This window comes from Populus trichocarpa, chromosome 2 (genome assembly GCF_000002775.5).
Source record: "Populus trichocarpa isolate Nisqually-1 chromosome 2, P.trichocarpa_v4.1, whole genome shotgun sequence".
NCBI classification, from domain to species: Eukaryota; Viridiplantae; Streptophyta; class Magnoliopsida; order Malpighiales; family Salicaceae; genus Populus; species Populus trichocarpa.
This window is the reverse complement of record NC_037286.2, coordinates 19561022-19579943: the sequence shown is the minus strand read 5'-3', so window position 1 is coordinate 19579943 and position 18922 is coordinate 19561022.

The window sequence follows — 18922 nt, the reverse complement described above, 5'->3', positions numbered from 1 at the left end:
CAGATTGGGCCATCTTCTTTCTTTTTCTTTTCCCTTTTCTTCCTCTCCTCAGTTGGGCCCTTATTAGGCTTAATGAAGATGTTCCTCTCTCTCTCTCTCTCTCTCTCTCTCTCTCTCTCTTCTTTTCTTTTCTTTCATTTCCTTCTTTTCTTTTCTCCTAAGTTGAGCCTTTATTAGGTCACATTTGGGGAATGAGTTGGTGAGTGTACAACAGGTGCTGATGCGTGCATAAGCCCATCGTCTTCTAACCAAGTGGTGGTCGCTTCTAGCACCCAATGATGGTCTTTCTGTGTTGGCTTTGTCTAGGTATCCAACCTTCTTGTATGGCGTATATTATTGTTAAATACATGATGGAGCTTTGACACCTCATTTCTTTTTTCTTTTCTTTCTCTCATTCTCTTCTTTAATTTTTGCGCCACCTCTCCTTCCTTTTCTCTTCCTTTTCTTTTCTTTTCTTCTTTTCTGCCTAGTTAGGCCTTTCTCTTTTCTTCACTTTTGCTAGACCTAATTGGGCCAAATACATTAGGCTTGGTTGGGCGTCCTCCTCTTCTTTCTCTTTCTCTACTTATCTTTTCCTCTCTTTTTTCCCTTTTTAGCTTGGTTGGTCGAGTTAGGCCTATTCGAGCCTCTCTTTTCTCTTCCTTCTTTTATTTTCTTTCTTCTTCTCCTTGATTTTCATGCTTTTCCTTCCTTTTATCCCTATTTTCTTTTCCTTCTTCTTTGCTACATAGTGGTCTCTCCCTCTCTTTCTCTACACACACACACACGCGCTTAATTAGGTATTTTCTTACCTTCATCACTTAGGCTCAGTATTTTGGCATGTCAGGCCCATCACTTTGCCAAAAAAAATAATAATTAATTGATCTAAAATTTTAGTATTAAATTTGTGAGGAGTGTGTGAATAATATCAAGTGTTCCTTTTGCTTGTAATTTTTTTTAAATGATGCTACATGAAAAAAGAAATGATGGATTAATTATTTAGTTAAATTATCGAGAAAGTTTAAGATAAATATACTAATATATTAATTAATAAAAGACATCATAATTAAAACATCAACATCTGGAAAAATTTATGATGATTCCTAATATTTTAGTTTCTAGAAGTGCAAATTTTTAATATCTAGCATTTTTATTGATTTCTTCATTCTAATTGATAAATAACTTTAAGAAATTAATTTCAATCAACAAAAACATTTGAATTAGGTAGGTGTTATTAAAAAATGCTTTTGGGATAAATGGAATGAGTTTTCAAACAAATTTAAAATTTGGATCTTAAAATGGATTTATATTAAACAACAAATGTATTTCATAAATAATGCTTCTAAATGTCATCTTTATTTTGTTGGCATTTTATCATAACTTAATTTTAGGTTTCCCTCAAAATCATCCTTTTACTTTTAAATAAAAAAATGAAAAATAAAAGAGGACCAGTAACTTGATTGGCAAAGACAGGCTAAAGAGGGATTTAAAAGTGAAATTGAAAGCTCAATTGCATCCTTGAAAGACCTAAATGTGAAAAACAATGACTTTAGTGAATATCGAATGAATTTGCATAAAAATTAAGTGTGAAGACTTAATTAGATTTTTAATAGGCTAATTTAATTTAATCACAAGCCTAATCAAATGTTTAATTAAGTTTAAGAATTAATTTAGGCCAAATTAAAAAAATTAATTAAGTACAAGGACCAAAAAACTTATTAAGTCTAATCCAGGCTTAATTGAGAAGATCAAAATTTTTGAGGACCAAATTTATTTTTTAAAAACTCAATTGGATGAAATCAAGGGTAAAATTGCAAGAAAATAAGAGTTTGAGGGTCAATTAAGGGTTAAATTGAAGAAATTTAAGACCAATAACCTTTCACTACAAGATTTAACAGTTTTACCGACGAAAATATTCCGTCAGTAAGTGATTAAGCTTTCATCGGTAATTTATTTACCGACGTCATCACCGACGGAATATGTCCGTTGGCTTTCCTTTCGTCGGTAATACCATATTTCGTCGCTATATCGGTCGGAAAAATAAAAAACAATTTGCCGATGGTTTTACAGACGGAAATTGCGTGAAAAAAAAGTTTCCCGCTTGAAATATACCGACGGATTTTAGCCCGTCGGTGATAGTGTGACATACCGATGGTTTAAAACCGTCGGTAAAATTGTCGGTGAATGTTTGGAATACCGACCGAAGATATCCGTCTGTAAATTCGTTGGTCGTTGTGGCACGCACTGTAAAATACTGACGGATTAAGTCCGTCGGTAAAGTTGTTGGTGAGTCTTTAATACCGAACGAATATATCCGTCTGTAAATTCATCGGTGACTGTGGCAGCAACTATCAAATGCCGACGGATATATTCCGTCGGTAAAACCCTCTATGATTATTTTTAAATATGTTTTTAAAAAAATATTTAGAATACATAATATAAAATTATATAAATTAATGGTAATAAAAAACCAATTATGCAAATAAATTTTTTATTAAACATAAAAAACAAAAGAAATAAAATTAAATAATATTCATTACAAACTGAATGTGTTTTAAAAAAATTTTAAATTAACTATTAAAGTTAAATAATATTCATTACAAATTAACATAATGGTGGAGCTGGAGGAGGAGGAGGAGGCTGGTTGTTATACGGCCAAAAAGAAGTAGGCGCACATGTATCACCACTCTGTGATGCCATGTTCATGACAAATTCACGAAGCTGGTCATGCTCCGCTTTTTGTTGTGCATAACGTTGTGCATGCTCCGCTTTGAGTTGTGCATACCGTTGTGCATCCTCCGCTTTTTGTTGTGCATGCTCCGCTTTGAGTTGTGCATACCGTTGTGCATCCTCCGCTTTTTGTTGTGCATGCTCCGCTTTGAGTTGTGCATACCGTTGTGCATCCTCCGCTTTTTGTTGTGCATGCTCCACTTTGAGTTGTGCATGCTCCGCTGATAGGTGGTCGTATTTTTCGGTGAGCTGAGCCGTGTGTTGCTGCAAGGCCACGAACTCCTTAGATTGGGTGCTCGATACTGATTAGGAGCTCCCAACGGTTGAAACACTACGGGCCGCCCGCAAGTTCTCGGCTATAGTGTTGGAGAGCCCGTAAACCCGATTTTTATCGGGTCCACCAGACGATCCAACCTCCATCCACAAATCCGGATTGAATTCTGGAAGGGTCAAAGGATCGTCCCCATATCTCTCCCTCAACCGGCTATTATAGGTCTCCTGAAAATAAAAAAAGTAATCATCATATTCAATTCAATAAAAATAATAACTTATAAAATAAAATGGTTGAACAAACATACCACAAAGTATTGAGCACGGTTGTCAACGAACTGTTGCGCCCCCTTTTGGCAGTCTTGACTTCGCACGTGCGTCTCCACAAACAGCTCCATCGGGCTCGGCTCACGTCCAAGAGACGTAGCCTATAATGAAAAAAGATTAATTAACAACAAATTAATCTAACGATATATTTCTTTTAAATTAATCTTAACATCCGTTTCGCATGTGCAGCAAACGGAACAGAGCCGCCGGTGTGCGTTGTCACTGAGCCATGAATTGGCCGATTCTGGTTGCCAGCACCGGACTGTGAGCGTCGTGTGAACCGCTCAGACGTCACATACTCAAGATAGTGCGGCCATATATCTTCTGGGATGTATATCAGTTTGAAATCTCTCCAAACCGCCACGTCGTTCCAGCCTTGGAGACCCCTATCTCTCGCGGTTTTTTTGCCTTTTTTGTGATTCATACAAAAAATCACGCAACCTACTTCCATAGCGAGAAATTAGAAGTTGAAACATAAATTTTTTTTCTAAAAAATCTTGTATTGTTTTCGATGTTACCTAGTTGCCGCATGATTTTCCCACACCCTCCTCACAACTTTGTCATGCGCCCTGTCCCAGGTGAATTTGTGTTGTGTATAAATAATTAGATAAATAAAAATAATAATTTAGTTACAATTATATTAATAAATTATTAGATATAAGCTAGAAATTAGAAATTAACACCAACCTCAAATCTGCTAAACCATGCATCGATTTGAGTTATCCATTCAGGATGTCTGGATAACTAACTCCATTGAAATAATAGAATCTTCATCGATGATTTAAATGCCGATGATATTACTCGGGCGGCCTCAATGTTTGTGAACCTGAAAATAAATTAAATTCATGAAATATTGATTAGTTGTTCATAAATTATTTTATAATTTAAAAGAAAAAACTAAAACCTTAACAAACTTACATTGAAAGGTCGTCCTTCCATTGTGCCTCGTACTTGTGGGTGAACTGATTCCGTTGCGAAGACACGCCACTTCTGCGCTGTGAACCCGCGTTGGAAGAGGCAGCATCGGTTGACGGTGCAGGTGGCGTAGGTGCCTCTTCTTGAGAGGCACTTAAGGATACGTCATCCTCGTTGCTAGAAGAACTAGCTACGACCATACGTGAGCGACCAGCTCTAGTTTTCGTTCTACGCATTTACACAATTGTATACGAATAATTATATAATTAACTTCGAATGTTAAAAAAAAATCGACAACACCTCCCCTATACTGGATACTACCAAATCCACAAACCTGCAAATATTGACAAAAGCCACAACCAATTGACTGCATCTATACTAATATTGTATATAACATAACATCTATACATATAACATTCATACTAATTACAAGGTAAATTCAACATTAACAACATATTCAATCATTATATAAATACAAACAATAAAAAATATTCAATAAATTAAAAAAAACTCTAGATTAACAATTAAAATTAATGCAAATAATTAAACAAAAATCATGCAATAATGTAGTAAAATTACTAATTATTCCAACATATTCAATTACTTATTCTAAGGTAAATTCAACATTAACAATTACAATTCAACAAATTATTCAATCATTATATAAATACAAACAATAAAAAATATTCAATAAATTCAACAAAAACTCTAGACTAACAATTAAAATTAATGCAAATAATTAAACACAAATCATGCAATAATGTAGTAAAATTACTAATTATTACAACATATTCAATTACTTATTCTAAGATAAATTCAATATTAACAATTACAATTCAACAAATTATTCAATAATTATACCAATACAACAATAAAATATATTCAATAAATTAAAAAAAAAACTATAGAATTTAGGAATGAAACATGCATACCTTAATAATGTATTGATTTCAAGACTTTATCTACATTACAAAAATACACCAAAACAAAAAACATAAAAAAAATAGCTAAAACAAAATAAAAACCCTTAAAGTAAAATGAAATAGAGGAAACACATACCTTTTAATCTGATGAAGATTCACAAGAACATTTGCTAGAGATTGTAGGTGAAACCTTGGAGAAATGAGAGGAAACAAATCGAAATTGAAGGTGAAGAACGGAAGAGATGAAAAAATGAACTGAAGGGGCGGACGCTGTGATTTGTAGGGCAGTTTTACCGACGGATTCTCCGACAGATATTAAAAAAAATATTATTTTAATTTAGTCTGTCGGTGACATTTCAAAAATCCATTGGTAATTTTTGAATTTCGCACCAACATTTTTAATTACCCTCCATATTTTTCGATGTCCGTCGGTAATTCCGTCGGTAAACTCACGCGGTCAGAGATGCATTTAATGCATCGCCCTTTGGAATCCGCACAGTCCGTCGGTGATTTGGTCGGTAATATTATCCGCCGACAAATGACCGACGGTTTTTATTCCGTCGGTAAATTCGTCGGTATTGTGGCATTTCAAGTGATTATTTTCGAACTCTCTATGAAATGCCGACGACCCTTATGCACGTCGGTAATTGTGGTATTTCAAGTAATTATTTTTAAACTCTCTGTGAAATGCCGATGGACTTTATTTCGTCGGTATGGACGTCGGTAAGTGTACAAGAAAAATTATATTTGTATTGGATATTTACGTTCCTGCAAACACTTAAATGATAAACTGTCCATCGCACAAAACAATAACAACAGTGCGTAAACAATACATATTTCGTGTTACAAAATATATCATTCATAATCTATATTACATGAAAAAAGGGTTTTACACAGGGCTTCATTCTGATAGTTAGTCAGAATTTTCTTCTTCTTCGTCATCAATTGAATAGTCATCACCTTCATCGCAATCTTCAATATGGTCATCATCTTCATCGACATTTGCTTGTCCGCTAGAGCTCAAAACAACATTCAACTCCTCTGCGTCAACATCAACAAGACTATCATCGAAAACACGAAAATTTGAATTTTCTTCCAAGTTAACTGAAGGACCAACTCGATATGGTTCAACCAACTCACTAACTTGAAAGACTTCATCTCGTACACTTGTGTCTTCGTTCTCATCCTGAACAAGCTCGACACGACCCTTGGGTTTCGTTTTTAAAACAGACACCCAATCCACTCTTGATCGATCCTTTCTAAAAGAAGGCGTGTATGTGTAATAAACTTGTTGACATTGCTTTGTGAAAACAAAGACATCGTTTACGTTGCGGAGTCTAGCTTTTGAGTTGATTTCGACTAGACCATAGTGCGGATCAACTCTGATTTCTCTGTCAGTCGTGTCATACCAATAGCATTTGAATAAAAACACTCTATTCTGCTAGCTATGATATTGCAGTTTGACGACCTCTTCTAATCTATCATAGTAGTCAACTTCTAACTCACTACTAGTCGATCCCTTAACACAAACATCGCTGTTGTATGTCTTTCTACCATGCCCGTATTCTTCAGTATGGAAAACATATCCATTGACAAAATACCGGTTGTAGCACTTAACTTTTCTTTCAGGGCCCAGGCTTAGTGAAGATAATGACTTAGCAGCACCCCTTCTCATTTGATAAACCTTGTATATAATGTACAACAATGAACAGTAAATGAGAATCACGTAATGACAAGCATACAATAATTTTGCAAGTGAGAATGAGTTTGTGATAGTGCTTACATGTGTTCTGAACCATGTGGCAAATTGTTCATCTTGTAATAGAAAGATCTGGGATTCAGTCAGCTGTGAGTTATTGGACATCAAATATTGTCGATGTTCCCTGCAAGTGGTAATGAGTGTATTATATTACAATATCTAATTAACAATATATTATTGACAAAGTTTAATTAGTATTACACATATATACACTTACTGAATAAAAGGTCTCAACTGATCACAGTTAAATAGAACATAATTGTGTGCTTGTTTAAACTCTATTTCTGACAAATATCTTCCTCTTATGGCATTTTTAGGTGTGGGTCGTCCAGGATTGGAGAATATTGACAAGTTCCCACTGGAAGACACTTCACCGCCATCATCATGCCGTGGAACGCGATTGATTCTCGTTCTCAGATGAGGTTTGAAATAGTACGAGATAAATGTTGAGATCTCCTTAACAATATAGGCCTCACATATCGAAGCCTCAACATGCGCCTTGTTCTTAACCTTTTTCTTAAGATTGAACAAGTACCTGCATTGAATTAATCAAGTATTTTCAATGAAGAAAAACAAAGAAAATACTTTTATGTATGAATTACATTGCAACTGTAATATCTAACCGTTCGAATGGGTACATACATCTATACTAGACCGGTCCTCCAACTTTTGCCTCGAACGGTAGATGTATGGGGAGATGCTCCATTGAGTTAAAAAATGATGGAGGGAATATCATCTCAAGTTTGCATAGTGTCTCGACGATATTCGTTTCAAGCCTCTCAATATGATCAACATTCAACTTGCTGGAGCATAAATCTCTAAAGAAATGACTGATCTCCGTGAGTGCATCCTATATCCCCTTTGGCAACAAATCACGAAAAGCTACTGGGATGAGTGTTTGCATAAACACATGGCAGTCATGACTCTTCATTCCATACAATCTGCATTCCTCTATATTAACCAGCCTTGATATGTTCGAGGCATGTCCATCCATAAAACGTAGACTCTTAAGCTATTTGTAGACTAGTAGTCGTGCGTTTTTCTCTAACACGAAGCTTGCTCTTGGTTTTGCAACCCGTGACTCATCACGAATCAACTTCATATTTTGACGGTTACAGAACAAAGCTACATCCAATCTAGCCTTGATGTTGTCCTTTGTCTTCCCCTTCACATCCATGACGGTGTTGAAAATGTTCTCAAACACGTTCTTTTCAATGTGCATGACGTCAAGGTTATGGCGGAGAAGATTGGTCTTCCAATAAGGAAGCTCCCAAAAGATACTTCGCTTTACCCAATTATGGGTCAAACCAAAACCAGACAACTTCTGCTTACCTGATTGGAGACCAAAGACAATGTCACCGTATAATTTTACAACATCATGCAATTCTTCACCAGAAAGACGCGGGGGTGCAACATCCTTTTCAACTCTGCCAACAAAGAAATCTTTTCTGTTCTTTCTATACCTGTGATTATGTGGCAAGAAACGACGGTGACAGTAAAAAAAAAAACTTTACCTCCGTTTCTTAGCGTGAATGCCTTGTTGTTTTCCATGCAGTATGGACATGCTAATTTCTTATGCGTGCTCTAACCAGAAAGCATTCCATAAGCTGGAAAATCATTGATAGTCCACATCAAAGCCGCTCTCATAACAAAATTCTGTTTCCTCGAGATGTCATAAGTCAAAGCTCTAGAGGACCACAACTGCGTCAACTCATCAATCAATGGATGAAGACAAACATCTATATTCCAACCCGAATTGCTCGGACCTGGTATGACCATAGATAAAAACATGAACTCTGACCTCATACACATCCCAGTGGCAAGTTATAAACTGTCAGTATGACCGGCTAACAAGAATAAGGAGCAGCAAATGACCCGAATGGGTTGAATCCGTCTGTACACAACCCAAGACGCACGTTCCTTGATTCAGTTGAAAAGTGAGGATACACACTATTAAAGTGTTTCCACGCTTCACCGTCAGAAGGATGCACCATCACTCCATCAACCGTATCATGTGATTGGTGCCATGTCATGTTCTCAGCAGTTCTTGGTGACATGAATAACCTCTGCAGTCTAGATGTGATTGGGAAGTATCAAGTTTTTTATATGCCACTAGAGTCTTTCCCCTACCAGTTCTGGGTTTGTAACGGGAATGTCCGCATGTCATGCACTCGGTCATCTCAGTATTTTCAAGGTAGTATAACATGCAGAAGTTAGGGCACATGTTAATTTTCTGGTATCCTAAACCAAGGGGTTTCATCATGGACTTCGCAGCATAAAAGTTCTCTTTCAGCCTGTTCCCTTCAGGTAAAATGCTTCTCGCCCATTCAATAATATTGTCATACCCAGCCTCACTTAACCCGTGATCTGACTTGATGGTGAACACTTATGCTACGACCGATAATTTACTATGGTTCGTGCAGCCATCCCATAATAGTTCGTCAGAATCTTTCAACAAATCAAAAAACCTAGTTGCATCTGCATTAGGTTCTTCTTCTACAATTGGACATTGACTGACATTACCTTGATTCATTCTCATTGCATCCATAACCATATTCCTGTAAGGATTAATGTTGTCATTTGCTGCTTCATGCACGTTGCTAGCACTAGAAGTTGACCCAACCACTATTTCTTCCATTCTCCTCTTACTAACAAATACTTCTCCGTGTGCATACCAATACTGGTAATTCTCCATAAACCCTTTGTGTGGAAGATGTATCGTTACAACATCTGGATGCAGATACTTTTTATTTTGACACTTCCTGCATGGACACCTAATACCGCCTCCAGTAAAATTTCTGGGAATAGATGTTGCAAAATTAATAAAACCCTGGATCCCGTTATAATAATCCATCCTCCACAATCCTTGGGGTGAATCTTGATACATCCATGAACGATCATCCATGACTTCTATCGAATATCTATAAAATTATGATGACAACATGTATTAATTAACTATGTTAGGTAAATAAATTTGCAAAAAAATTAGTTTACCTCGAGATTTTCCAACAAACCAATTACAACTTCTCATAAATATTAAATATTCATTATCAATTATCATTAACGTCCATACAAATTAATACATATATATCAATTTACAAAAATTACAACTCCGCAATACCATTGATGATAAAAATTAAAACGGACCCATTAAACAAGCGATTAATTATTTCAAAACAACACATGTAATTCGGTAATTCAATAAAGTTTCAACAATTTACAAAAAAATACAATCTTACAAAATCTAAAACAAACCATAACAAGTATAAAATTATACATTCATATACTACAAGTTTGTTTGAGAAATAACAATAAAACATGTACATCTACTAACAAAATACATATACTAAAAAAACAATAAAAACCATGATATTTAAATGTTAAAATTTAAAAAGATAAAATTACTTACAAAAACTGATAAAAATCCATAGGTAAATCAGAACACGGATACTGTGACAAGAAGACTTTAAGATATATGACTTATTGTGCTGAGAAGAGGGAGATGTTTTCTGAGAGGGGGGCTGGTTGTTTGCAGTTGGGGAGAGTTGAGATGAGGAAGAAGAAGGAGAAATAGGGGAGGATAGAGTCGAGTGAGAGGGGATATATTAACTTTTGCCGACGGATTCACCGACGGCCTATTCTGTCCGTGATTCCGTCGGCTATTCTGACGGTAAATAGGACACGTCACCATACGGAGCTGCCGTTTTGAATCCCTCGGTGATTCCGTCGGCATTTTTCATTGGTGAATCGGTCTCGTCACCGTACGGAGCTGCCGTTTTGAATCCCTTAGTGATTCTGTCGGCATTTTTCATCGGTGAACCGGTCTCGTCACCGTACGAAGTTGATGTTTTGAATCCCTCGGTGATTCCGTCGGCATGTTCATCGGTGAACCGGTCTCGTCGCCGTACAAAGCTGACTTTTTTGAATCCCTCAGTGATTCCGTCGGTACAAAATACCCGCAATAACCTCCACGTCAGCGAACCACCCTTTTTTTTTTAATTCTCAACATTCCATCGATAAATACCGACGAATTGTTTCTGTCGGTATATGCTGATGACCTTATCGACAGATTAAATTATGTCGGTAATGGCGACCTCAAATTGCCGACGGAATTATTCCGTCGGAAATTCTGTTGGTATTAAGCGAATTTCTGGTAGTATTTTGTCAAAAGACAGATGAATTTAGGGATCAAATGTAGTTGAAAATAGCGGTGAGATTGAAGAAATTACAAGTTTGAATGTTAATTGAGGATGATATTAAAAATATCCAAGATCAAGGATCAAGTTGAAAAATACGCTAAATGAAAGGGTCTTTATAAAACCTCACAAGGGTAAAATTGAATTAATTCATAAAATTAAAATTCAATTTAGAACTCAATTTAGCAAATTTAAAGATTGAGGGTTGAAATAAATAAAAAAAGTTTAGGACCTAATTCAATTTGAAATAGCCAAGAAGAGGCTATTTTATTTAAATGTAAAGATGCATTTTGATCAAATCAACATGTTTTAGTTCAAAAAAAAGTTATTTTAGTCAACATAAAATAAAAATAAAATAAATAAAAGCAAGGCAACATATTATCTGAAACTGTTTATATCTTTTTTAAAAAGAACCCGAGAAACCTACTTGTGATGCTACTTTTCAAGCATTTTTCCTCTCTCATCCCCATACTAAACAAGATAAAAAAACACACCACCCCGTACCTTGACATTGTACCACCTCTTTAGCCTTGTCCCTACCAGTTTGTAGCCCTGTAGCCGCTGCAATAAGTGGCTAAAACCGTTTACCCAGCTAGCCTCAACAACCTGCTTTGGACAATACCAGGTTGTTGGCATAAGCTAATGCTTGTGATCAATTTCTAGGCGAGTCAATGGTCATGATTCAAGTTTGGAAAGGATCCAAGCATCTCCTTCACCTCGTATAAATGAGGGTGAAATTCAAGTGATAAAAGAGGATGAAAACCGAAGCAAAAGAGAGGGAGAAAAGGGGAGAGAAAAAAAAGCTACCCCGTCCTTGCACCAGAAGAAGAAAAATAAAACCAAACAACCCTTTCCCTTGCAAATAGGTTAAACTAGAAACCATACCCCATACTACCATCGTGATCCATCCCCATCACCATAACTTCACTGCAAACTTCCACCCTTGTTCTCCTCTCGCTAGTAGCTCCACCGTGGATCACCAGTGACTCTGGCAGCACCACACCAGAACCTTGTCAACCCTCAAAGTTTCTAGACCAGTGAAGCTCCCCAAGTTATTGTTTTCTTGGTTCAAAGACTGCATTAGCAACTTCAATAGCAGCCCCTCTCGGTTGAACCATCATTGCCATCAAACCTTCACGCCTAGGCCAGGTAATGTCCTTCTTCTTCTCTTGCTTCCTCATGTGATAAGCTTATACATGTAGGTGTGTGTGCTGTGTAATGATTAAGAGAAAAAAGAAGAAGTGTGTGCAGTGCAGTAGGTGAAAACATGAATGCATGCATTCAAATTTTGCAAGATAATGTCCATCGGGCCGGGTTAGTGAAGAAATGAGGCTAGGCCTCCTGCTTAGCCCAGCCGGTGTGGCTGGGACGAGTTTCATAAAGAAGCCTTTAAATAGTCTACTGACCTCACTAAATCAAGTTGGTATGCATAATCTGTATGTGCGGGCTCGGACTTTGGATCCAATAAGCGCAATTTATATTGTTGGGCTAAGCCCAATCTAGACTTAAAAGGCAATTTTGGTATGTCCTATTTATGCAAAAAGAAAATTTTTTTTTTCCTGCATATTTCCCGATCATAAAATATTTTTATAACTGTAGTTTTAGGCTAAGAACGTATTTGACAAACACGCTTTACTAGCCCTTTTTTTAGCATCAGTTTGTTTTTATTTTAATGTCTAGCTAAACAGGCTCTAAATAATTTTAAATTTTTTTTAAAAAATTCAAGGAATATTTAAAATTATTTGTGGATCCCTCACGTATTTTTCAATAATTTTACCCAATACATGTTTTAAAAATATATTTTTTTCTCTGAAATTTTGAAAAAAAAATTAAAAAATTAAAAAATAAATTCTTTATTTTAAAAATATAAAAATATATCCTTTTTTTTTTTCAAAGAATTTCACTTAATATTAGGCTGTAGACTTGTATTATAAGCTACAAACTTGATATTAAAAATATGTGTTTTTTTTTCTGAAATTTTAAAAAATTCAAAACTTTTTTCATTTCAAAAACACAAAAAATATGTTTTATTTGTATGCATACATATAAATTCTAAAATTTCTTTATGCATATTTTTATAAAAAATAAAAAATTGCATTTTTTTTATCGTGTTTTTAAAAAATACAAAAATGAAGATCGTAACTAATTTATGACTATCTATTATATTTGATCAAAATTTCAAAAAATATCATAAAATTAATTTTTTTAATTAATATTCGGAATATGAACTTTACAACGTAATGCATACTCCTAATATTAAATTAAATGAATTAATAGCAATAAATATTAGGACTTGGTTGTAGACTTTATTATTTGAGGGTATAAAATTATACTGTAAGGTATATCGTTAGATATTAAAGATACAAAGTAAGAAATAAATGCGATGTTAAAATTTAAACCCTAGAATGATTAAGATTTAACTTGATAAGATAGAGACTTTCTCACGAACGGAGATCTGCCGTAAACCTTAAATATACCAACGAATAGAAACATGACTTAGAAAAACAATCAATCAACAATGCAATTTACTATAGATAGGATGAATTGGTGGTGATGTGTTTTTTCCTTTTGCACAACTAGTTCCCTTACTTAGACTCTTAGAGACCATTAGGTTTCCTAGTGACCTTACTAGGTGGCCAAAATCATAATTTTATGATTTATCCCAACACATCCAAAACTTTCGATCCAGGAGAGAGACTTGCCATTCAACGCCATGCACGCCACAACAAGATGACAACTCTACTAGAAACTTTTCTGGTTGGACTAAGCTTTGTTGATTGTTTTTTTGTTGTGCCTTATTTATTTTGTTGGTCTGTGTGATTTAATTTTAGCATATATATATTTTTTACATATTATTTATGCATACGTATATTGGATATGGATTAATACCTTCATGCATCTTAATTTTGAGAATAAACCTAATTTTTGGCTAGGTGGGGGAGTATCGGTCTGCCTCATGACTTTTAGTTGGGGTTCATATTTTGAAACACCCAACTATGAAATGAGAGTTTACTTGGTAATGACGGTTACACTACGCCCTAACCATTTCTTGTAAATTCTTATACTACTTTTAGGAGAGGTAGTTACTGGGGAGATCATAGACCCTTTTAAGATCAGGTAGTAAGCCTACCACTCATGTAATGACTAGAACCTACCCTTAGCATGTTGACTCCCTAATAATTCGTTATGTATCAAGGAAGTCCTAATAAAAAATCCTAAACTCTGAAAGATTTATTCAAGCTAAGACTATGACTTCCATGACCATTTTTTAGTACAACCAAAAATCAAAGATGATACAATTGGTTGAGGGGGACTACCTAAGGACCAAGGCCGGGGAATTACCAAGCATGATCAAAGTATATTACTTAGTGAATAATATGGAGAAGCTTGTGTCAGTCTTAGGATATATGAACGAGACCCTTTCTAAAAAAAGGTATGAGAGAATTGCTCATTTGGTGAGGCTTCTAGTATAGATTTCTGCAATTAAGGTCCTGTTGCATTTCTAGGACCCAGGTTACAGATGCTTTACTTTTAGAGATATCAACATAATCCCTACTATTGAGGAATATGCTCAAATCCTAAATTTCCCAAATGACCCTCACAAGGTGTATTTCAGACAAAGAATTGGGGACATGACTATCAAAGTCACCAAATTACTGCACCTAGACCAAGTTGACCAGTATAGGACAACCAATGAGGGGTTTAAGTGGAAGCTCATTGAAACTAAGCTGAAGGCAAATAAAGATGGGGGAAAGTTAAGAGAAAAGAGATAACAATCGATCACTTTTTCCATATTTAGGTCGGTTATGTTTCCTTCAGAAGTTGCTATGATCATCAATGTCAAAGCCACCAATGACTTTGTTGAATATGAATGAACAATGAATAACCATACTACAACTGTCTTGGCTGAAACTTTCCTGTTGATAAACCACTAGAGGCTACATAGGAAGGGAGTGATATGATGTTATATTCCATTATTGTTCCTGTAAATAGCGAGTCATTTGGAAACCCTGAGAAAAGCTTTTAGTAATTTTTTATGGTTTAACATGAAGCCCCTTAAGTTAGTTATGAGTAAGAATTGGAGTAACATAGATGAAAGGGCCTGGGTAAAAAAAATACCAAGTTATGCCTTATAGTAACTTCAAATGGAAAGCCCCTTGGGTAGAGAATTCCTCTTATATCATGAGTTATGAAGACAAGGCATGAGTCTTGTTGATTGGGTTATCTAGTTACATTGGCTATTTACCCTAATTGGTTGATAGACAGTTTGGAGGGATTTAATATATGCCGAGTACTTGGGGTTTAGCCGAGTATACTAGGTTATTTAAGAATTCTAATTTTTTGGTTGAATTAGAGGCTATCAAACATGATTGGAAGCAACTCATTCTGGTCCACAAATGACCGTGAAGAATCCTTAGTTAGCCCTAATTACTTAGTTTAGAGAAACAATGGATTGTCTAGGTTATTTAAAGGTTTGGGAATACAAGGCCCAATGGTGGTTGGCAAAGTTAGACCATCTATCACTAGGGAACAAAAAAAAAAAGGGTTAGTAAAGAAGAGGAGTTGCGAGATGAGCTAAATAAGTTGAGAATTAAGCTAAGTAACAAAAAGAGTTAGTAGAATTTCTTAGAAAACTAGCTATTGAAAGAAGGAAAGATGAAGGTCCTTTTGAACTAGCAGTTTAGAGAAAAGCATGAACGGATAGCCATACTAATGTAAGACTTGGAATGGGGAAAGAATGATCAAAGAATGGCAAGGCATAACTAAGAAGTATGAGAAAATTGCATAAGGAATCTAGGAGTAGTTGAAGGAAATAATGGCCAAGTACGATGATTTGATGAACAAGCATGTGATGCTGGAAAAAGAACTAGTTACTCTAAAAAGCATCTCCAAAAATGAAGCAAAGGTTGACAAAGAACTAATTACTTCTTTTTAAAAAGGAAAGAGACAGTAATAGAAAGAGGTTAAAAGTTGAGAAAGAAAAGAACATGTTGGCCAATCATAACATTGAGGAAGAAAGAAGCTTAAGAGTTGAATACAAAAGCCAAGATGATGATGAAAGAGAAGCTAGAAGAGCAGCCAAATCAGACATGAAGGAGTACTAGGATATAGCAAAAGCCATGAGAGAACAAGTCTTCATAGTCCAGTCTGAGCTAGAAATCCAGGAGGAGGAACTGAAGAAGCTGAAAGAGCAGTATTAAGAAACTGATGGAGAGCTGAGCGAGCTGAGATAGATGTTTGAAGAATAACAAGATCACATCAGTAGATTCAATGTACAGATGAACATGAAGATAACTGAGTTTGACATTAAACAAAAAAAACTTTAGAGGGCTAAAAACTAAGTCTGACAGCTTGAACAGATAGTCTAGATGTTAAATAGGAACAACGAGTCACTAGTTGCAAGCAATAATGCGTTGCTCTAAGACAGTATTGTATTCCATTACAAGATCGAGTAGACAAACATGTTGATTGATATGGTGGATCGAAAAGCAAATGAACTGTGAGTAAAAGCCTCTTTAATCAGCACAATAGTGCCAACAAATACAAGTAGAATTTATATGAAGTTTCAACTTTTATCCGAAATGTAGCCAACATGAGGATTGCTTTTGAGAATGAGTAGAGATATATATGAGTCTTATCCCCGTAAGTAAAAACTTGTATGAACAATTTGCTTTTGATGAATGAAAAAGGCTTAGACCTATTTTTAATGTTGTATTTTCCAATGTTTATAGCACTCATTTGAGACAAGGATTTGAGAAGGATCTTAATATATTCGTCAGACTATGAGTTATACCCATATTTAACAAGAAAGTCATGTATTAGCTCTTTAAACAGGCTAATCCATATTCGATATACATGTACATACACTTGCATCCATAAATATACATGTACTCATGCTTTGGGGTTTTAAATGTCATGTTTGCATATTCAGGTTGAATCATAGATCTCTAGAAAGCCCAAACCCGCAAAGTTTATAACACCTGACTTCAATAAAAAAACATGGAAGATGAAGAACACGCTCACCGTGATGCCCACTTCTAAGAGGAGTTGGACTCTTTGAAGATTAACATAGCTCGTATTACTATCTTGCTTGTAAAAAAGCTAAAAAAATCTCTGGTGAAGGCCTGTTCAATTGATCTGTGACCTTCGCTTAAACTCAAGCAAAAATTCAGCCTAAAGAAACGATGGGTGGAAGAGGTCAGGAACCCCAATGCAATACAGTGTTTGCACATTCAACAAAACCTGTAAAAACCATAACATCCATAGATGTATTCGCCAATGAATCCTATAAGACAAAATCTTCTGAGGACATTGTTTATGATAAGATAACAATGTTAAAAGCAAGAGTAAAGGCCATCGAGGGTGTGGACTTTTAGGATCCTGTATAGGCCGCAAAGATGTGTCTAATTCTGAATATGATTATACCAAAAAAAGTTTCATGTATTAGTGTTTATAAAGAACACCAGAACTCAGTGCCTTGCCACTCATCTAAAGTATTATTGCAATAAGATGGTTGAAGTCGTGCATAACAAAAAAATATTGATGCACTTATTTTAGAATAGTTTCAGTGGGGCAACACTAAACTAGTATATGAGGCTAGATAACACAAAGATTCGGAGATGGAAAGACCTAATGGATGCTTTCATCAAGCAGTCATCAAGCAGTATAAGTACAATATGGATTGTCGTGCCCTCCTCGCGGGGGTGCGATGTCATGGTGATATTTTCTGAGTGGTGTCCTGGAATGATCTTTGGTTGGATAAGGAAGTCACCACCTAGTATTATGGTTACTAAGAACCCTAACTACTATTTTAGAAATTCTAGGCAAGTGACTAATTGCATAAAATGAATGTAGGCTGCTTTGTTTATTTTTTTTTGTTTGCTATGATTTGATGATGTTTCTATTTCTATCAATCTACTATGATGGGTTTGCTACGATGAATAAATCCAAGTTTTCTAAGACAAGAACTTGGTCTAAAATAGTGAAATATCCTCAATTATCATTAAGGGTTTTTTCAGGATAAACTTGTAATGTTTTGCTATCGTATCATTACAAATAATATTTAAGATAAAATTCATTGTAGTTTTATTTATCCTTTTATTATGAGTGAATGAATTGTATTATTCATAATAATATTTTGGATATTAACCTTATACATATTTTTTTATCCTTATATTAAAGTTAGTAATAATAAATTATTATCCTTGATAATATTTTGGATATCAACCCCTTTTAGGTTTTTTTATCCTTATATTACAAGTGAATAATATATTCTTCTTGCCAACAATAAATTTTTAATATTTTTGAAATATAGGCCTAAATCCTTTAAAATTTTACAAACTTGTTGTAAAATTCAAGAAATATTTTTTTTTAAATGCCAATATATATATATATATATATATTTAAAATGCTCATATAATTTTAAGGATTTTTAGCTATATGCAAGAAAAAAAGATTTTTTTTATTTAAATTTTTTTTTTAGGCTTTGTTTTGCAAAAACCCATTTTTCTTTGTAATAAAACAGCCAAACACAAGCGTAAAGAGTTGTTTGCCAAACACACCCTTAAACAAAAAAAAAAACCTTTAGAAAAAACTTTGCCAACCAAACAAGGCCTTGGCCATTTGACTCGATTTTAACCTGACCAAGTTGACCTGAAATCCTTGGTTCAACCATAAATTAAACCAAAGATTTAGGTTTGACCCGAAAACAAACCAAAAACAAAAACAAAGCAAAAAAGAAATTAAACACCAAAAAAACACAAAACTCAAAATTTCTTGGTCAAATCAGATCAAATACAAAAAAAAAAAACAAAGAACACAAA